Raw genomic sequence first — 10,143 nt, 5'->3', positions numbered from 1 at the left:
CACACACACTCACACTCACACACTCATACTCACACACATTCACTCACACACACTCACACTCTCACACTCACACACTCACACACACCCACACACCCACACACACACTCACACACACACTCTAATAGTCACACACTCACTCACACTCACACGCACACACACACACACACACTCACTCACTCACATACTCACACTCTCACACACACACTAACTCACACACACACACTCACACACACACTCCCTCACTCACACTCTCACACTCATACACTCACACTCTCACACTCACACACACTCACTCACACTCACACTCTCACACTCACAGTCACACACTCTCACACTCACACACACACTCACAGTCACACACACACACTGACACTCTCACAGTCACTCACACACACTCACTAACACACACTCACTCACACTCTCACACTCACAGTCACACACTCACACACATACACTCACACTCTCACACTCACACACACTCACACTCTCACACTCACACACTCACACCCACACACACTCACACTCACACACTCACAGTCACACACTCACACTCTCACACTCTCACACACACTCACACACTCACACACTCTCGCACTCACACTCACACTCACAAACACACTCACACACACTCACACACACACTCTTGCACTCACAATCACACACTCACACTCACACACTCTCACACACACTCACACACTCTCGCACTCACAGTCACACACTTACACTCACACACACACACTCACACTCACACACACACACACTCACACTCACACACTCACACTCACACTCACACACTCACACTCACACTCACACACTCACACTCACAAACACACTCACACTCACACACACACTCTTGCACTCACAATCACACACTCACACTCACACACTCTCACACACACTCACACTCACACACTCACACACTCTCGCACTCACAGTCACACACTCACACACACACACACACACACACACACACACACACACTGAAAAGCCTGCCTGGATCCATCTCAGTTGGAAACAGGAGCAAGGGGAGGAATGTGGGCTTGGACCTGCTGCCATCTTTGTGTCTCATCCTGGAGGGAGTGACTCAGGGAGTGTGTGTCTGTGTGTGTGTGGGGGGGGGCAGAAGAGCATGACTTCCTACCAGCAGGCCTGCATATGGAAGCGATGGGGCAGGAGGGGAGGGGGTGACAGAGGAAAAAGGGAGGCATCACCCCCTCCTGCCCACTCCCCTTTCCTCCCACATGCCAGCACACCAGCAGCATTCCTTTGTCCAGCATTGAGGCTCTCGTACGAAGACAGACGCCTGCGCTGGCGCTCCCCGCAGGTACGTGATTATGAGGTCTACGCAGTTCTCGCCCCTACTTGAGCAGTTGAAGCAGCGTGTAGGAAAGTGGCACACAACCGTGAAGAGTGTGAGGGCTGCCAGCTCCCGGCTCCGCCTGTAAACCTCCCCGCCGTCACAGTCTCCCCCTCCAACACGAGGGAGTGTTTCAGCTGTGCCCTTGTGAGCGGCCCAACATGTATGATCTATGGTAATGTATGTAAATTGAGAGCAGTGATTGCATAAATTAGAGCTTAAGATGTGTGTGGAGGTGAATGTGTGTGTGTTTGATGTGGTGGGTCACAGCAGCTGGAGCCCCCCCCCCCCCCCCCCCCCGCAACAAAGCTCAGCTTATACAGACAGCTGGGCAAGAGGACTCCACCACACACACACACAAAATGCCACAGAAGTACACACACAGACGAACACATCTAATTTGCTGGTTTCTGCTGTGTGGGCTCATTTGCACGCTCACTGTTCAGCAGTGCAGAGCTGCAGCTGCATTCCTTCACTCAAGCATCACACCGCCATCCTCACACTTCCAGGGACGCGTCTACATCCATTCTAGTTGTGCGCGCGCGTGTGTGTTTCAACACAAACACACAGTCGTTCTTATCTGGTACAGAGCAAAGCCCCTCTCACAGGAATGTTTAGCATCATCCGGCCGGTGTTTTCCAGGCCAGGAGCATCCGTCTGTGTTTGTCCCTGGGGAGGGGACGTACAGTGAGCTGTTATCTACCACCACAGCTGAGGCCAAGGGCACTGACAAAAATGATGATAGACGAAAACGCATGTGCAGAGAGGGACTGACGCAGGGGGGTGGATGGATGACCTATGAAGACAAAACAGAAAAGAAAGGAACAGAGAGAAATGAGGGTGTCTCAGAAAGACCTCCCTCCGATGAAGATGAATGACTGCTGGTAGATGTCCTAAAATAACTGCAGACGCTCCGGGGGGATGGCGAGAACCGTGATGCAGAGCTGCTTCACGCCGAGAGACGACTGTGAGGGAGGGGACACGAGAGGGCTTCAACACCCGTATCCACGCTGGATGCTGCAGGTTATGAAAGCATGACAAAGCTGGACTTTGACGAAACAGTTTGAACCTGAGCGGAACCAACAGCAGGACGGTTCTTCTTTCATTCAGTCTTTTAACAAATTCTTCAAAAATCTGCAAATGAAACACAGGGCTGGGTGAGTCTGGTGTCAGACGTCAGAAACGTGCTCTGGGAAACCATCAAGTATGTTCACACTTGAAAAACGGACAATTGAACAGTCCATAATTATTTCTAATTGCACTGAAATAATAAATAGAGCTGTGTTAACTCCAAGAGTAGGTGCTGTAATTGTGTTTGCTGAATTCACATCACATTTCCCTCTCTGAGTAAACAAACGCCTCAGCGGCGTGTTAGCGCCGGTGGAGCTGCGTTTCCAAATGTGTGGGAAATTCACTTGGAAGTTTCAGCTCAAAGCCAATTAGGAGTTATGACAGACTGGCATTTCTGAGAACTTCCATGAAATGGTGCAAAACAAACAAACAAACAAACAAACAAACATGCTCCCTGAAGCAGCAGTTCGATTGGAGCCCGTGTTCACGCCTGCACGAGTGACAGGTGTGAACGGGTCGGTATCTGAGTGACAGCTCCCTCCAGCGTTGGGCTCAAGTAGGCAGGACTGAAAGGCTCCCAGGTGAGGACCGAGACCGTCTGTCTCACCACAACCAGGGGGCTCGGAGGCTCTGAGCCCCGCTGACTCGTCTACAGTTGTATTCTGTTACTGTGGATGCTACAGAGCACCAAACCTGTAGCAGCTGGTGTGACAGGGTACAGGCCACACAAGCGCTCAGGAGCAGGGAAACACAAAGCTCCGGACCAGAGCAGGCGTTCCAAACCCTTCAGCTCAGGACCCCCAAAATACAGGGGACTGGTATCATGGGGTGTTGGTTGCGAGTAGCTGGTTCTCCCCCTGGACACAAAGGTACCTTGTGTTCAGGTCAGGTCCACGGGGGTTGAAACATGTCTGGAGGCAGGAGAACATGGAGAAGCTAAATGCTAGCCACACCTATAGGGGGGTTCATCTTAGACCACATGGAGCGCTCCAGCTGCGCCTGTTGTAATGAGCTTTTGGCAATCAACATATGATTGTCTGCTTAATGACTGCGAAAAACAAATGGACTCCAACCTACTGGTGGAATGATCAAACAGGCAGCCTCATTAGGAGGCCTACTTTATTCTGTAAATTAGCTCAATGGCGCTCAGAGATAATGAAGCTGGAGGAGGCGGAACTTCATCTGGGTTCTACTGACATCAGCCTGCGGTTCCCTGCAGCTGGAGCTGTCCAGCTGGGTCATGTAGAGGATGCGAATCGCGGCGTTGACCAAAAGCATCATTTGCTTGTTAGCTGTTCTGGCCGATGAAAGGATGAGTAATGGACTGAGGAGGTGAATGCCAGTGTGCAGGTAACTAAGAAAAGTTACACACACGAACAGAAGACCACTGCCAGTCTCAAACCGTCAGTGGTCTTCTGTTCTAGCAGATCCTCCCCTCGGCGAGGTCATGACACACCTGAGTAAACTTTAGTTGTTACAAACAGGTGGTGATTGTCACGAATGATGTCACAAGAGCCTCAGATGGTCATTAAACCATCTTTCTCAGATGTTCCTGAAATAGTTTAATGCTCTCAAAACCGTTCAACTTCATTTAGTCAGAAATGACCAACATTTTTCAGAAATATGTCACACAGTCATTTTTGACATCATGTGACAGTGACACTTTTTACTACGTCACCAACTCGGGGGTGGAGCCTATCCCAGCAGCCTTCCCCCTGGACAGGTCACCAGTCCATGGCAGGGCCAACACATAGAGACAGACAACCATTGGCTCTCCCAGCCACGCCTACGGTCAATTTAGAGTCTGGATTAACCTGGTCCCTCTTGATGTCTTTGGACTGTGGAGGAAGCTGGAGTACCAGAGAGAACCCAGCAGGAACAGGGAGAACATGGAGACTCACCCAGAAAGACCCCGTGCTGCAGCCGGGGCTCCACCCACAACCTTCTTGCTGGGGGGCCACAGTGAGGACCACTGCTACAGCGGGCTGATAACTGCTTCTCTCACAGACTTTTCCTGCCTTTGATCAATGTCATGTGACATCCTACTTTTGCAGTTTCATAGCTACTACTGCCACTAGATGGCATCATTCCCTACTACATGAATGTCCCTCATTTCCCACATGTGTACCTGCTGGTTCCTCTGGAGGGGAGGGGGGGCGCTGGGCCCATCTCCCATCAAGCTTTTTTGCTTTCACACCCACAATTAAACTCCATGCAAACACAAACAGATGGTTAATATATAAAAAAGTTTCCTGTCAAAACCTGCTGGTCACTGGAGGTGGATCCCAGCGAAGGACCTCCTGACCCCCCCAGGAGGAGGCCTGCTGTAGCAGCTATGGTGTCACTGCAGGACTGGTGACAGTAAACTCATCAGTTGCGGGACATGAGGGTGAGGCCTCGCCGTGAGGTAACACACGCACACACAGGTGTGCAGGTCTTACACCAATAGCACAGACCAGGTGGAGCCACGTGAGCCTCAGACGGATGCGTCTGCTCTGTGACCGTCCAAACCTAAGGTTCTTATTTGAGGCGATTTTCCCACTTGTCTCAGAGACAGGTGTGTAGGAGGGAAAGGGAAGTCACCTTTGTTTGGCTGATGAGGGTCTCAGGAAACGTTGTGCAGCAGTAGTTCTTTTTGCTGAACTTTCTTTTCCCTCAGTCTCTGTTTCCTGAAATGAAAATGTGTGAGCAGCAGCTTCGAAGCAGGAGAGAGGAGGGCGTTGAAATGAGCTCAAACACTCTCAGATCGGTCCAGAGAGAGGCTGATATCTATTGGCAGTATGTATCACCTCAGCAGACGTCCTCCCTACTCCACCCTGCTGGCTGGGCTCCCACACCAGGCCTAATACATCAATAAATGGTGGTGGTGACATTATCCATGAGCCAGCACTTCCCCTAATCTGCCCTGAAGGTGGAGCCACAGTTGGTGGTGCTGGTGGAGGTGAGGCAGGAAGGACAGGGGATATGGTCTCCCTCAAGCAGGCTTATGTAGGGATGGGAGGAAAGATGTGGATGATGTGTTGACTTTCCACGGCATGCTGACCTAAACACAGAGAACTATCATGAATTCCTCTCCTCCCACCTCTCTTTTCAACTGATTAGAACACCTCCTGCCCACAGTAAGGTTACTCTGTTACTCTGTTTGTTACTCTGCCTGACTGTTACTCTGTCATTCTGATTGTCACTCTGCCTGACTGTTACTCTGACTGTTACTCTGCCTGACTGTTACTCTGTTACTCTGATTGTTATTCTGCCTGACTGTTACTCTGATTGTTACTCTGCCTGACTGTTACCCTGATTGTTATTCTGCCTGACTGTTACTCTGATTTTTACTCTGCCTGACTGTTACTCTGATTGTTACTCTGCCTGACTTTCACTCTGATTGTTACTCTGCCTGACTGTCACTCTGATTGTTACTCTGCCTGACTGTTACTCTGATAGTTACTCTGCTTGACTATTACTCTGATTGTTACTCTGCCTGACTGTTACTCTGACTTTTATCCTGCCTGACTGTTACTCTGATTGTTATTCTGCCTGACTGTTACTCTGATTGTTACTCTGCCTGACTGTTACTCTGATTGTTACTCTGCCTGACTGTCACTCTGAATTTACTCTGCCTGACTGTCACTCTGATTGTTACTCTGCCTGACATTTACTCCGATTGTTACTCTGCCTGACTGGTACTCTGATTGTTACTCTGCCTGACTGTTACTCTGTTATTCTGATTGTTATTCTGCATGACTGTTACTCTGTTACTCTGATTGTTACTCTGCCTGACTGTTACTCTGTTACTCTGATTTTTTATTCTGCCTCACTGTTACTCTGTTACTTTGATTGTTACTCTGCCTGACTGCTACTCTGTTACTCTGATTGTTATTCTTCCTGATTGTTACTCCCATATTCTGATTTTTACTCTGCCTGACTGTTACTCTGATTGTTACTCTGTTACTCTGATTGTTACTCTGCCTGACTGTTACTCTGTTGCTCTGATTTTTATTCTGCCTGACTGTTACTCTGTTACTCTGACTGTTACTCTGCCTGACTGTTACTCTTTTACTCTGAATGTTATTCTTCCTGATTGTTACTCTTTTACTCTGATTGTTACTCTGCCTGACTTTCACTCTGATTGTTACTCTGCCTGACTGTCACTCTGATTGTTACTCTGCCTGACTGTTACTCTGTTTGTTAGTCTTCCTGACTGTCACTCTGATTGTTACTCTGCCTGACTGTTACTCTGATTGTTACTCTGCCTGACTGTTGCTCTGTTATTCTAATTGTTATTCTGCATGACTGTTACTCTGTTACTCTGATTGTTACTCTGCCTGGCTGTTACTCTGTTACTCTGATTTTTATTCTGCCTGACTGTTACTCTGTTACTCTGACTGTTACTCTGCCTGACTGTTACTCTTTTACTCTGAATGTTATTCTTCCTGATTGTTACTCTTTTACTCTGATTGTTACTCTGTTACTCTGATTGTTACTCTGCCTGACTTTCACTCTGATTGTTACCCTGCCTGACTGGTCCTCCAGCTCAGACCAGTGTGGAGCTGCTGAACCAATATTGACCCTTGTCTTGCTCCTTTGTTGGTCCAACAGTATTTGAATCCTGATTGTCCGTTTTTGTGTTCATTTTGACAGATACACCGTGTTTTACCCACCAGATTGAGCTATAAATATTTTGTATCAGAGGGTTGGAGCTTATTTAGTTTCTTGGGTCTTCTTGGATGAAAACTCATATAAAGTAAAACAAGTACACATGCGCTGTTGTTGAAAGAAAATCAACAACCCTAAAGCACTAAATGGAACTGATGATTCTGTCTGCGGGCGACAGAGTGCAAGGAGAGGTCAGGGGCTGGGGGGCTGGTCTCAAACTGGGGAGGTCTTGACTCAAAACCGTTGTAACCACTGAGCTACTGCTGCTGCTGGATCTGGCCCAGACACGCTTCAGCCCTTGTTATACAGCCCCCCCTGCTGGCTGTAAATAACACTGTCCAACATGTCCTGCATCAGTGTGGTCCTTGAAGATCCCATGATGAATTCCTTTAACTGAGGCTCTGGCTTGTTTTGAAAGAATAAGTCATGCAAATACACCGTTTGAAACAAGAACAAGCAAAGTCTGCATCAATTCATAGGCAGTTTGAGCTCCGAATGACCCGAGCCAACCAGACGAGCACACACACACACACGCGCGCACGCGCCGGACTCTCAGAAGGAAATGGGATGTAAAGCCATTAAATAAAAAGACACCAATGAAAACTCAGTCTCATGATCCCACATCAGGTCACACTCGTTATCAGATGTGCTGAAATACCACTACTACTACGACTACTACTACTACAAGTTCAGCTGATTCTTACAGTTTTACTTCAATGCACCCAAAGACAATTTTTTTTGCCCGTGCAGTTCAAAGGAAATGATAAAGTATTTTCCATTCTATCAAAACAAGGACACTCTCTCTCTCTCTCTCTCTCTCTCTCTCTTTCTCTCTCTCTCTCTCTCTCTCTCTCTCTCTCTCACACACACACACACACACACACACACACACAAACACACTCGGGCCCTCTGGAGTGTGGGTCACCCATGGTCAGGGTCTTCCCTTCAGTAGCTCAGTGTTCTACTACAATCCACCAACTAATAACCCACCTACATAATCAGTATGTGTGTTTGTGTAGGGCTGCAGCCACGACTCCTTTAGTAACCCAGTAACTGATCAATCAATCAGATAAGTAGTAATTCTCATTCTTCAGTGTTTTTGATTACGTTACTCTTGCTTCATTTAAGAGCAGTGGTACTGTACGAAAGAGAAAATAAGACGTCTCTGAAATGGACAAGTATGACATGGTAATGTAAAAGTACTGAGTAAAGTATCTTTACTTTCACTGTTTCCACCACAATAGCACTGACCACTCCCACATAGGTTTATAAGCTGGAGTTTCCACACTCTTCACTAGAACTGAAGAAGCCTCTCGGATGAGAGGTGAAACGTCTTCAAGATAAACTTACGTCCAGTTGACCAGATTTTACTTCGCTTCGATCTACTTTCACTGTTTTTACTTTACGTTTTACTGAAGCCCCGACAGGGTCCTACAGGGGTCGGCTCTCCAACGCGCCACCTTCTCCTCGCCTCGTGAGGTTGTGTGTCTGTGTTTGGAATTCAGGAACACCAGTGAGAGAGCCACCAAAGTACAAGACAGAGAAGTCGGATGGAGATGAAAGGTGAATAACTGGACAGTGTGTGTGTGTGTGTGGGGGGGGGTCACTGGCTGCTCGTCGGGAGCTGGGGGGTTTCTGTGGAACTCTCCCATGAAGCGTGGAGGAACGAGCCGGTTGATTAAGCAGCAGGTGAGTGAGAGAGAGACTGCAGGTGTGGAGGATCATCACACTGGCGCCCTGCTGGGGACACAAGGGCGCCCCGGCGGGGGGCTGCTGGCACACGCCACACCTACACTGCAGCAGCACCAGGAGAAGAACTCCATCTGTGTGACTGACACAGAACCACACAGCCAGAACCATGTAGCCGTTTACACACCAGCCCGCCGTTCTGAGAGAGGCCATAGGAGGTTTACTGTTAAATTATTACTTTTATGCGTCACCTTACCATGGACCAAACCTGGTCCTCGGACATCCCTGAACCACCCTTTGAACCACATCCCTGGAGAAAGCAGACTGAGCCTGTCGCTGATGATGAGGAAGCACAGAACCCCTGAGAAGTGAGAACGTTCTCTGAGAACTTCCATTGGGCAGAAAGAGAAGAAATGCGAAGGATTTCACATTAAAACTGCTGTCAAGATGTAAAATGTCAGGGTTCATGTTCTTGATTGTAGTGGACGGATGGAACCAGAAGACATCAAACCTCCACGACCTGGAGCCTGCAGGTGACGTGGCGTTTCTCTCCTCTACTCAACCGCAAATTTCAAGTTACAACATGAAGAACCGATGAAAATCAAGAAACGGAAAGTCCTCCAGTCTATCACAAGGTTCCACCTCTGGGATCTCCTTCTTACATGTGCAGATTTAAAAGCTGAAACAAAGGCGTTCCTGTTTCAGTTGGTCCTGTGCTGGGAGAAATCGAAACGTGACCGAGTGGTCCCTGAAGAGACAAATACTCTGGTGGAGTACGAATACTTCAACACTGTACTTTAGTGCAGTAGCTGGTTTAGAAACACTCTCCACTGTAGGGAACCTTTTTAAATGTACATAATCTGGTTGTATGCATCAGTTCATTAGTAGAAGCTGGTGACACATCAGCAGAGAGATGACTTTGAGAAATAACAATTCAAATGTCCTACTGAAACATTTTCTTTTACAGATGATTTGATGGTGGCATCGCTGATGAAACACACAGATCATGAACATCTGGATGCTCAATATTAATGTACTATACTTGCTATATAGTAACTTAAACATATACATGTGTGCATGGGAAACAAATATATAGCATTTGCTCCCTCGATTTAATGATTTGCTCCATCAGGTAAAACTTTTCCCTCAATTTATTTATATTATATTCTTTAACTGTTACAAATGAAGGAACAATTATATCTTGTGATATCTAAATATTTAAATCCAGAGTTCTAGCTCGCGTCTGTCACACACGTTAAGTTTTCTTTCTTTCAAACAAATAAACTTGCTTTACCGTTGAACGACACGAATGTAGTTTACAAATGACACACTAGAGGGAGCTGGGACCGCATTTAACCTCAATCACTACATTC

Source organism: Aulostomus chinensis, chromosome 15, assembly GCF_037954235.1.
Source record: "Aulostomus chinensis isolate RoL2024-O1b breed Wild chromosome 15, RoL_Achi_v1.0, whole genome shotgun sequence".
Lineage (NCBI taxonomy): Eukaryota > Metazoa > Chordata > Actinopteri > Syngnathiformes > Aulostomidae > Aulostomus > Aulostomus chinensis.
Note: the sequence above shows the minus strand (reverse complement) of the source record.